The following is a 12780-nucleotide window of genomic DNA, read 5'->3' as shown; positions in this document are numbered from 1 at the left end:
GGGGACATAAGAAAAGGAAAATAAAAGGTTTTAAGAAAGGGAAAATAAAAAAAGGAAAATAAAAGGTTTATGACCACATTAGGGAGCCAACCAGCCATTTTTTCAAGGCAAGCTTAAAAGAGAACCTGGAGTTAAGTGTCTTAATACTCTCAGGGAGTTTGTTCCATAAAATAGCTGCTGAGTAGAAAAAGGTGCATTTACCCTTTAGGGTTTTAAATTTGGGGGGAACAATGTTGGAGGTGCTTCCTCTTGTGGAGTAGCCATGTACCTCACTGACTTTACAAAAGTAGTCAGCGAGGTAACGAGGAGCCTCCCGTTTACAAATCCTAAAAACCATGCACAATTTATTTTGGGAAACCCTCTCCTCCACTCTGAGCCTGAGGCTATGGAAGTGGGAGGGGAGGAGATGGACTCTGGGATGAAGCTTCAGAATAACCCGAATTAATTTATTCTGGGAGGTCTGAAGCCTGTTTTTGAGTTTGGTGGTGATTCCCATGAACCAAGAGGAGCAAGCATAGTCAAAGTGACATTGAATCAGAGCATTTGCCAAGGTTTCAAGGGCGCTCTTGTCAATGAAAGAAGAAATTCTGGCTAGGAATTTGGTTCTTTGACTAACTTTGGAAATCACTTTTGAGGCCATGCTTTCTCCTGAAAGTTTGTTATCTAAAATGCAGCCAAGGTACGTAATCTCCACCTTGGTGTTAACAACTACGTCACCAACCATGATTTTAAACTCGGGGGACTTTTTTAAATTAAAATTTGACCCAAATAAAATGGCCTCCGTTTTCCCCAGATGAAGTGATAATTTGTTATCCGAGAGCCACTCACTAACACTGTGAAGCTCACTGCTCAATTTCCTTTCGATCTCCCCCTTGTCCTTGTGCGAGAACAAGAGGGCGGAGTCGTCCGCGAAAAGGAACAGGTTGCAATCACAGGCCGATTGCATATCGTTAATATAAATTAAAAAGAATAAAGGCCCTAAAATACTTCCCTGGGGGACCCCACACGTCAGGGGGAGGGGACATGACATCGTTCCATTTACGTCCACCACCTGCTCCCTACCCTCCAGGTAGGACCTAACCCAGTTGAGGGAAGTGCTGTTGAAGCCCAGAGCCCCGAGCTTACACAGAAGAACATCATGGTTAACGGTGTCAAATGCTTTTTGTAGGTCCAGCATGACCATACCACAGTATTTGCCAGCGTCAACTTCCTTTCTGATGTGATCGGTTAGAAAGAGCAAACAGGTGTCAGTTGAATGAGATTTTCTGAAACCTGACTGAAATTTAAACAGGAGCTCCCGAGATGCAAGATAACTGTCTATTTGTTCAAAAATGACTCTTTCCATTAACTTAGAGATGGAGGAGAGGATTGAGACTGGGCGATAGTTTCCTGGTTCAAGTTTACTTCCTTTTTTATGAAGGGGGATTACCCTGGCTTGTTTGAAATCATGGGGGACATGACCTTCTTTAATAGACAGATTGATTATATGAGTAATATATGGTGAAATCAAATCAGCTGCATCTCGGATGAACCTGCTTGGGATGTTGTCAATACCTGTAGCTTTAGACGGCTTGAGGGCCCTGAGCTTCAACAGCACCACCTCCTCTGACACCTCCTGAAACTGGAAGTCGTCCGGCCGAACTCCTAAGTTTGAGTAAAAACTCTCAATGTGTCTTTACCATACCGTCCAGAGTGGGAGGGTAATTTACTAACCAAGGTGCTCGCAATGGTTGTAAAGAAGCGATTGAAGATGCCAGCGACAAGGGATTTATGAGATGTTAAGGTGCCTTCCGAGTTTAAGTTCACGTTAAGAGATCTAGTTTTAAGTTTGTTATTATAGCCCAATTGATTTAAGGATTTCCAGAGCTTTTGGGGATCATCCTTATTCTCTGCAATTACCTCATTATAGTACTCTAATTTTGCCTTTTTGATTAGCCTATTTACTTCATTTCGGTGTTTTTTAAATAGGCCGAAGGAGGCTTCATCTTTTATAATCTTGAATTTCTGCAGGCTATCATTTCTAACCTTAATGGCTTCGATGATATCTGCATTTATCCAGGGTTCAGTTCTAGTTTTAAACCTGACCGATTTGACCGGGGCCAGCCGGTTGATGACCCCTAAAAATGTAATCTTAAACAGGCACCATGCATCCTCTGCCGCTGACATATTGAGCACCTGTGACAAGTCCGATTTTCCAAGCTCGTGTTCTAAGGACTCCTTATTATAGTTCCTCGTGGATCTAATTTTGACCGTATGGTGGCAGTTTATTACTGGTCTCTGAGTTTTGCGTGTACAATAAATGAGTGAATGATCACTTATGCCATACTCGATTACACCACTGTTGGAAATATTGGACTTGTCAGAAGTAAGCACAAGATCAATAATGGTATTTGACGTGGGGGACACTCTAGTAAACTGGGAAATTAATTGATGTAGACTAAAAAGTTTACAAAACGCCTTAAGGGCTTTGAAGCTAGAGGAGTCATGTTTAAGCATATCTGTGTTCAAATCTCCAATGAGAATTGTTTCGCGTTTACCGTGGTCAATAGCGTTGGAAAATGACTCCTCCAGATACTCATAAAAGGCTCACTGGGACGGTGGGCGGGACATGTTGCTGTTTACAAATCCCATAGAGTACCACAGGGTTGATGTATTTTTGTAGGCTTACCCAGAAGTCCCTACGCTTCCTGGTTCTTATGTAAAAGTGTATGGGATTTTTGTATGGGAATTTCAGTTAAATACATGAAATAACCAGTCCCTCCAGGAGTTTTTTGTGTGTGTCATTGTTGTGATCAAAATGCTTGATTTTGGAGCAGCGTTTAAAAAAAATGCAATGTAATTTGCAGACTTTTATGTTGTTTTTTTGCGGTAAAATTACGGGAAGTGGCAAAAATTGCAAGTTGAGGAAATGTTGCCGTTTTTGCAGAGAAATCTCAGGACTTTCGAAAAATTGCAAGCCCATGCAAATATTGCAGAAATTGTTTGAATTTGCAGTAGGGGTATCACGATACACTCAGTTCACGATACGATACGATACACGATATTGGGTTCACGATAACGATACAATATTTTAACAATATTTTTTTGCAATCCATTTGTAAGTTGAGGGGACTCCTCCACGCTAATTTGAGGAATTTCACCATTTTCATCCTCCGTGTCTGTAACGTCCCTCGTCTGTTCAAACAAAGCAATGAAAAGGAGAGCGAGCATGCAATCAGATGCAGATCAGTGCCACCATGTTCAGCTTCTTTTTCTCACGATGTGAGATTTCATCTCAACGATACATATTGTCACATTTTGATATCGCGATATATTGTGGGACGATATATTGTGACATCCCTAATTTGCAGTCATTATTGAGATAGCAAAATCACAATTTCGCAAAAAATCGCAAAAAGTTTATGAAACAGCAAAGTTTGTGTTCAGCACAATAATCGGTAACACTTTACAATAACGTACACAAATACTGTAGTAGTTACTAGTAACCTAATCATTAACTAATAGTTAGATAATGAGTAGCTAAGGAATAATTTGCCATTAGTCAATCACTAGTTAATCATAGTTAATGAGTAGGTAGTCATTAGTTAATGATTAGTATCTAAGTTCCTCAGTAGAGTAGTTAATCAATACTTAATGATTACTAAATGTCAGCTCGTGAATATAGTAGTTAATCATTAGTTACTGATTAGTCGGTCAGTTCCATGAGTAGAGTAGTTAATCGTTCGTTAATGATTAATAAATGTCAGTGCGTGAATATATTACTTAATCATTAGTTAATCATTAGTTAAGGTCACATTGTGAGTATAGTAGTGAATCATTAGTTAATGATTAGTTGTTAGTTCCTTAGTAGAGTAATTACTCATTAGTTAATGGTTAGTCAATGGTCAGTTTGTGAGTATAATTAATTGTTAGTTACTCATTACTTAATTATTACCTGTCCATTAGTTACTCTTTTTGTGTACCCTATTGTAAAGTGGTGCATCATACTCAGTAGTTTATGAATACTGAATCATTACTTAATTATTACCTGTCTATTAGTTAGTCTTTTTGTGTACCCTATTGTAAAGTGGTGCATCATACTCAGTAGTTTATGAGTACTGAATCACCTGTCCATTTGTTACTCTTTTTGTGTACCCTAATATAAAGTGAAAGATATCCTTATCAAATAAACACTCAGTCCAGGTGAGATTTGAACCCTGAACCCTAAGATTGTTAAATTCTAAGTGTGGTTCTCTACCATCTGAGCTAACCAACCTGTTAGTTGGTAGAGCCATACTAGGGATCTGTAGAGCCAGAGACTAAGTATTATGTTATATCCATATACTACTTTCTGTTCAAGTACTTATAGTTTTTAAGATATATTCCACCCAAATACTACCTTCTCTCCAAATACTTATAGTTTTAAAGGTATATTCCATCCAAATACTGCTTCATGTCCAAGTACTTAGGTATGTTTCAGCCACATACTACTTATGTCTAAGTACTTGTGTTTTAAAGCACAGAATATACCTTCAAAACTATAAGTACTAGGAGAGAAAGTAGTATTTGGGTGGAATATACCTTCAAAACTATAATACTTGGTCTCCAGATCTACATATCCATAGTATGGCTTTACCAAGCATTAGGCTGTTTAGCTCAGATGGTAGAGAACCAGACTTACAATGTAACCATCTTGGGGCTGAGGGTTCAAATCTCACCTGTGTGTGTATTTGATAAGGATATCTTTCACTTTATACACAAAAAGAGTAACAAATGGGCAGGTAATTATTCAGTGCTCATAAACTACAGAGTATGATGCACCACTTTACAATAGGGTACACAAAAAGACTAACTAATAGACAGATACAAATTAAGTAATAATTCAGTATTCATAAACTACTGAGTATGATGCACCACTTTACAATAGGGTACACAAAAAGAGTAACTAATGGACAGGTAATAATTAAGTAATGAGTAACTAACAATTAACCCTACTCACAAACTGACCATTGACTAACCATTAACTAATGAGTAATTACTCTACTAAGGAACTAACAACTAATCATGAACTAATGATTCACTACTATACTCACAATCTGACCTTAACTAATGATTAACTAATATAATTGCACTGACATTTATGAATCATTAACGAATGATTAACTACTCTACTCATGGAACTGACCGACTAATCAGTAACTAATGATTAACTACTATATTCACGAGCTGACATTTAGTAATCATTAAGTATTGATTAACTACTCTACTCAGGAACTTAGATACTAATCATTAACTAATGACTACCTACTCATTAACTATGTCACAGGTTTGAAATCAGATCCACACGCAGAAATCAACTGGAGTCAGGAGTCACGCGTCAAGGTTCAAAAAAGGAGTTTACTATGAAACTTAAAGAGTAACAACAAGGTTTTCAGTATCAGACCATAATATCCAAGCACTGTCTCCACAGACAAGGGAGCTTAAATAAGAGTAAATGTAATCAAGTCCAAGTGGCACCAGCCACTGCTGATTAAGATGCAACCCAGCTGTGTGGGCGAACCAGGCTCTTGGGTTGCCCCAGGACGCCATCCAGTGGACATCCTAGGGAACTGCGTCAGGTGCTGACAGGACCCCCTCTCCTAGGGACGGCTCCAGACGTCCCACCAGGTAGACCAGGGTTCTGGTTGTGGAAATCACGGATCATCTGAGGATCTACGATGTGACGGGCAGGGACCCAAGACCGCTCCTCTGGGCCATATCCCTCCCAGTCAACCAGGTATTGGAACCCCCTGCCACGGGGCCGCACCCTCAACAGCCGGCGAACGGTATACACTGGACCCCCGTCAACCATGCGAGGAGGTGGTGGCGGCGGAGGGGCTGGGACCAAAGGGCTGGTGGAGACAGGTTTTAATTGGGAGACATGAAATGTTGGATGCACTCTGAGGGACCTAGGAAGCTGGAGACGGACAGCAACAGGATTTACTTAGTACTTTGAAAGGACCAATGTAACGTGGAGCCAATTTTTGAGATTCAACTTTCAACGGCAGATCCTTTGTGGCGAGCCAAACCTTCTGCCCCAGGCGGTACTCAGGAGCCGGGCGCCGATGTGCATTTGCGTACTTCTGGTACCGAGCGGCTGCACGAAGGAGAGAGGAACGAGCCGTTCTCCAGGTGCTCCGACATCGACGAATGAAGGCGTTCGCCGATGGCACTTCGACCTCCCTCTCGACCTCCGGGAAGAGAGGAGGCTGATACCCCAGAGAACACTGGAAAGGAGATAAACCAGAGGCAGAACATGGCAGAGAATTATGTGAATACTCCACCCAGGGCAGCTGACTACTCCAGGTGGTGGGATTAGTAGATGCCAGACAGCGAAGAGTTGTCTCCAGGTCTTGGTTGAGCCTCTCAGTCTGGCCATTGGACTGAGGGTGATATCCTGAGGACAAGCTGACAGAGGCGTTAAGCAGGGAACAAAATGCTTTCCAAAAACAGGATGTAAACTGAGGCCCCCTATCCGAAACAATGTCTTGTGGCAGGCCATGAAGCCGAAACACATGTGTCACCATGAGTTGAGCAGTCTCGGCAGCAGAGGGCAGCTTCGGGAGAGGCACAAAGTGGGCAGCTTTGGAAAACCGATCAATTATAGTCAATATTGCCGTATTCCCACTGGAGGGGGGCAGGCCAGTAACAAAGTCAATGGAGATGTGAGACCAGGGCCGTTTTGGAATAGACAGAGGATGCAGGAGCCCGGAGGGTTTCTGTCTAGGGACTTTATTTTGAGCACAAGTGACACAGGCGGCAACAAAGGAGCGGACATCTCCCCCCATGGCAGGCCACCAAAACCGTTGCCGTACGAGATACAGAGTGCGTTCAGCTCCTGGATGGCATGCCAGGTTAGATGAGTGCCCCCACTGGAGAACCCCTGACCGAGCAGACGAAGGAACATATAGATGATTTGGAGGCCCCCCGACGGGCCCCGGATCCTGTCGCAACGCCTCTTGGACCACCGACTCAATAGCCCAGGAAATGGGGGAGACGATGCATGCACTGGGCACAATGGGCTCGGGCTCTGGATCTCTCTCCGATGAACCAAACTGTCGAGAGAGGGCGTCTGGTTTCCCATTTTTCGAACCTGGGCGATAAGACAAAGTGAATTGAAAACGATCCAGAAACAGAGCCCACCTGGCTTGTCGAGAGTTCAGTCTTTTGGCTGCCCGGATGTACGTGAGATTTTTGTGGTCCAGATGAGAAATGGATGTGCTGACCCCTCCAGCCAGTGTCTCCACTCGTCCAATGCTAGCACCACAGCTAGCAGCTCCCGGTTCCCCACATCATAATTCCTCTCAGCTGGATTCAGCCCACTGGAAAAAAAAGCACAGGGGTGCAGCTTCTGATCCTGCGGAGAACATTGAGACAAGACAGCACCAACACCAAACTCTGAGGCATCCACCTCAACCACAAAAGGAAGTGTAGGGTCAGGATGAGTGAGTATGGGAGCAGTGGTGAATCTCCTCTTCAACTCACCAAATGTCCTCTCCGCAACAGGCGTCCAGTGGAACTTGGATGGAGAACCAGAGGTGAGTGCGTGGAGTGGGGCTGTCACAGCACTGTAATTCCGGATGTACCGCCTATAGAAATTTGCAAATCCTAGGAAGCGCTGAAGCTCCTTCAGCGTCGTGGGTTGCGGCCAGTCAGTTACCCCGCTGATCTTTGATGCCTCCATCCTGACGTTCCCCGCCGTCAGCACGTAACCCAGGAAGGAGATCCTCTCCTTGTGGAACTCACACTTTTCCGCCTTGACGAACAACTGGTTCTGTAGGAGGCGCTGTAACACTTTGCGAACATGCTGAACATGCTCCCCCTGGGATCTGGAGAAAACTAAAATGTCATCCAAGTACACAAATACAAATTTGTTCAGCATGTCCCTCAGTACGTCATTAACTAATGCTTGGAAGACAGCCGGGGCATTAGTAAGACCAAATGGCATCACAAGGTATTCATAGTGGCCTGTGTGCGTGTTGAAGCCTGTCTTCCATTCATCCCCCTCACAGGATCAGTAACGTGTCGAACCAGCCCGGTGCCCAACGGACGTCCATCCAATGTTGTCACCCTCTGGGGTTCGGGCAAAACAGAACACTGTATCTTGTACTTTTCAGCAAACGAAATGTCTAGAAAACAACCGGCGGCCCCTGAGTCGAGCAGCGGGGTTATAGAAATATCCTCTCCTCCCCAGGAAAGAACAGCAGGAATTTTGCAACAAGAAACCATTGGGGAAAACATTGTATGGCTCACCAAAACCCCCCCAGTCACTGGTAAGCCTGATCTTTTACTGCCTTCTCGGGACAGGTCTCAACCACATGTCCAAAACCCCCACAGAAAAAACATCTCCTCTCCCTCCTTCTCCTCCCTCTCTCCTCTTCAGAGAGATGAGTGCGGCCAAGCTGCATCGGCTCACTGGAGATCTCAGCTTGACGAGCTGTAGAGGAAGCAGAAAAGTTAATAGCTGGAAAACTCCTCCTTAGACCCTCACGGGAGGACTCGGCGTAGGTCGGCGCCCTGGACCACGCCCCCCGGTTTCTCTCCCGGCGGCGTTCTCGGAACCGTGCATCCAGGCTCAGCGCGAGAGAAATCATCGCCTCCAATCCTCCGGCCACTTCACGAGCGGCCAACTCGTCTTTTAATTCCTCTGATTATCCATGAATAAATGTGGGCAGTAACGTATCCTCCGGCCAGGCCGTCTCTGCGGCCAGAACACGGAACTCCAAAGTATAGTCGGCCACCGAACCTCGTCCCTGCCGGAGATTCAACAGGCGAGTGGCAACCTCTCTCCCTCGAGCGGGGTGATCAAAAATCCGCTTCATCTCCTCAGAAAAAGAAACAAAATCAAAACAAACTGCAGACTGTCTCTCCCAAAGTGCATTAGCCCACTGTAGTGCCCTGCCTTTCAATAGCGTGATTACATAGCCCACCTTGGAGACCTCGGATGGAAACGAGGATGGCTGGAGAGCAAAAACAAAGGAGCACTGGGCGAGAAAACCACGACATCCCTCTGGATCACCCCCGAACCTCTCAGGAGCGGAGACGTGGGGTTCTCGTGGACTTACTTCAACTCCTGCTGCGGGAGCAGCCGGTGGTTGCATGGGCGGAACAACAGGCACTGCGGGCGGCATCGGTGCAAGATTCTGGACAGCAGTAGACAAACTGGTGAGTTGGTTATGAAAGTCTGTGAGTACCTGACCATGTTGTGCCAGAGTCTCTCGCATCTGATTCATTTCCGCTGGATCCATGATGGCTTGGATATTCTGTCACAGGTTTGAAATCGGATCCACACGCAGAAATCAACTGGAGTCAGGAGTCACGCGTCAAGGTTCAAAAAAGGAGTTTACTATGAAACTTAAAGAGTAACAACAAGGTTTTCAGTATCAGACCATAATATCCAAGCACTGTCTCCACAGACAAGGGAGCTTAAATAAGAGTAAATGTAATCAAGTCCAAGTGGCACCAGCCACTGCTGATTAAGATGCAACCCAGCTGTGTGGGCGAACCAGGCTCTTGGGTTGCCCCAGGACGCCATCCAGTGGACATCCTAGGGAACTGCGTCAGGTGCTGACAAACTATGATTAACTAGTGATTGACTAATGGCAAATTATTGCTTAGCTACTCATTATCTAACTATTAGTTAATGATTAGTTTACTAGTAACTACTACAGTATTTGTGTACGTTATTGTAAAGTGTTACCCAATAATCTTTACAAATGAGGACCACTTTTATGCCTTTTGAAGCCTTTTCTGAAAATCGCATTAAAAAAATCGCTTCGAAAATCATAAAAGTGGTCCTCATTTGTGAAGATTATCTTGCTGAACACAAACTTTGCTGTTTCATGTATTTAACCGAAATTACGATACAAAAATCCCATTGACTTAAGACCCGGAAGTGCTAACATCCAGGTCTTCCGGACCCATGCAGTACTCACACTGGGATGAAAGGTGCTTGTTAAAACAATTGTTAAATAGCTCTACATTCCGACAGCCATTACTGATCTATTGTTTGGTCAGTAACGTGGGTCTCCCAATCCCTCTGCTCTGCAGTTAACAGGAAATACATTATGTGGAATCCTCTCTCCTGATTGGATAAAAGTGGAATGGATCCCAGAAAAAGTATTTTCTGTTTACTGCAGAGCGGAGGGACTGGAAGACCCACGTTACTGACCAAACACTATATCAGTGATGGCTGTCGCAATGTAGAGCTATTTAACGCTTCACTTTATTTTTCATTTCATTTTTTATTTTTAATAGCACTTACAGCACCTTTAATTAAGTGAAATGCTCTGCTGATCTGTATATCATTATCTCTCTAAATGACAAACATGCACTGATGCATGTAACAGAGATCCATTTATATATAGATCAATTTCACCGACCAACTTGATTTTGTGCCTCTGTGGGAAACATGCATCCTCTCCTCTCCCTCCTCTATCTTTACCCTCATTCTTCCTATAAAACACAATTGATGTTTCAGTCCCTTCCCAGCCTAGGTCTCTTGGGCTCTGTGTTGTCAAAACACACACCAACAGAAACTCTCATAATGAATCAATAATATTCAGTGTCAGGGGTTCTCGACAATCTAAACACACAAACCTAAAGAAACTGTGGTAATGACTCTGCTGGCACCTCGCTGCCGTCTCCCAGGGAGGACTATTTGTGATTTCTTCTCTTTCTTATCGGCTCTCCTGTCTTTCACGGGTGAAGAGAACATCAAAGATGGTTCTTCCTCTTTTTTTGTTACGCTGAACGGAGCAATGTAGTCTCAGGAGAGGGTTTTTTGTGTGTGTGTGTGTGTGTGTGTGTGTGTGTGTGTGTGTGTGTGTGTGTGTGTGTGTGTGTGTGTGTGTGTGTGTGTGTGCGCGTGTGTGTGTGTAGTTTCTGTGTGATGTTCTCCCTACACAGTATATAGCTTTGAGCACAAAGCAGCAAGACATTAGACAATTTGCAGAGCAACAGGAGAGAAAGAGACACAATATCAGACATGAACTGGACTTGAACCCTTAACCATGTGTGTGAGACAGATTGTTTGCTGACGTTCATTGACTGCATTAGCTAGGCTAACATACGTAATGTTTGCCTGTGTTAGCCTTCTTCGTTGGTGTATTTACTGGCTGAAGCGCTAAGAGGCAGGCTCGTGAACGCGCAGAAAAGTCACATACAGACGATTTTCTGCAAAATCCCGGCCCGAGAGGAGCCGAAGTCTGCAGGCATATCATTGGAATGGCTGAACGCAGAGAGATGCAGCTGGGCTCATTTTTTAAGTTACGTTACAGAGCATTCACTCATTGGTAATAAAAAACACTTTGGGCACATTTATTTCTCCCCAAATCTTATGGACTGGGCCTTTTTAAGAGCTTTGCGATTTTGAAAATACATAGGCTATTGAATTTGAACTACGGCAGCAAGGAAGAAAGAAGGGAGAGAGGAAGAACAGAAAGAAAGAAGGAAGATTTGTTCTGTCAGTTACAGAGTGGAATAGATTACCCTGCAAGAGCTGGTGTAGGGGCTATTTACCTCCAACCAATCTTCCTGGACAGGATGTGTGTGTGTGTGTGTGTGTGTGTGTGTGTGTGTGTGTGTGTGTGTGTGTGTGTGTGTGTGTGTGTGTGTGTGTGCGTGTGTGCGCGTGCGCGCGCGCGCGTGTGTGTGTGTGTGTGTGTGTGTGTCATGCGTTGTGGCTGTTTATCTGCAGCCTAGTTGCATGGCTGAGTGAACAGGGCGAGATGACAGAGCGAGCTCTGCAGTCTGGGGTAGCGCAGCACAACATACCACACACACACAGTTCTCTCCTCTGCTCTCTGTCTCACTCACTCACTCACTCACACTCTCTCACATACACACACACACACACACACACACACACACACACACTCACTCACTCACACACACACACACACACACACACACACACACACACACACACACACACACACACACACACACACACACACACACACACACACACACACACACAGTATGGTGGGATAAGACCTCAGGGGTCATATTATGATGTTCTGTGTTCTGAACTTTTAATGCGACGGGTTCATCACATTGGGCTCCCATGCAATTAATCTACAAAATGGAAGAAGTCAGTGAAAGTATGTTGGATGATCCCAGAGCATGCTGTTGAACTGGCTCAGTACTTGCTAGCCGGTGGAGTTGGAGAAGTGGGTTTAAGTCATTTCTCTTGAAATACTATCCAAATTGGTCAGCAGGTCAGCTGACTTAATTGGTCTCTTCCGTGTTGATAAGCCAAGCTGCTGACTGCTGAGGTTGTTCTGGAGCTGACCCCATCCTTGTGGAGCGGAGGAGGAGAAAATATTTTTTTTCCTATCGAAATAAGTAGAGTATTATTATAAGGCTTACATCTCTTCCTAAAATATGAGCAAGCGAGCAAGCTCTGGCTAATGGAGCATGAAAAATCATCCATATATACGTACTACGAGCAACAAAAGGAAGCAGTGTGGCCCATCACATCCATGTGGGGGCACGGTGGCGCAGTGGTAGCGCTGTCGCCTCACAGAAGGTCCTGGGTTCGATTCCTGCCTGCGACGCTGTGGGCGCTGAGGGTCTGTCCCCCCATGTCATCAGTGCCTACTGCCCAGGTGGGCTATCTCGTCAAAAGGGCCTTTCTGTGTGGAGTTTGCATGTTCTCCCCGTGTTCGCATGGGGTTCCTCCATATATACTGTATAACCTCCCATTAAAAACATGCAGAAGTTTGTCGTCTGACAAGCAGCAGTTGGATGAAGTTGGTC

This window comes from Poromitra crassiceps (genome assembly GCF_964638095.1).
Source record: "Poromitra crassiceps genome assembly, chromosome: 2".
NCBI lineage: Eukaryota > Metazoa > Chordata > Actinopteri > Beryciformes > Melamphaidae > Poromitra > Poromitra crassiceps.
This window is presented reverse-complemented; position numbering follows the sequence as displayed.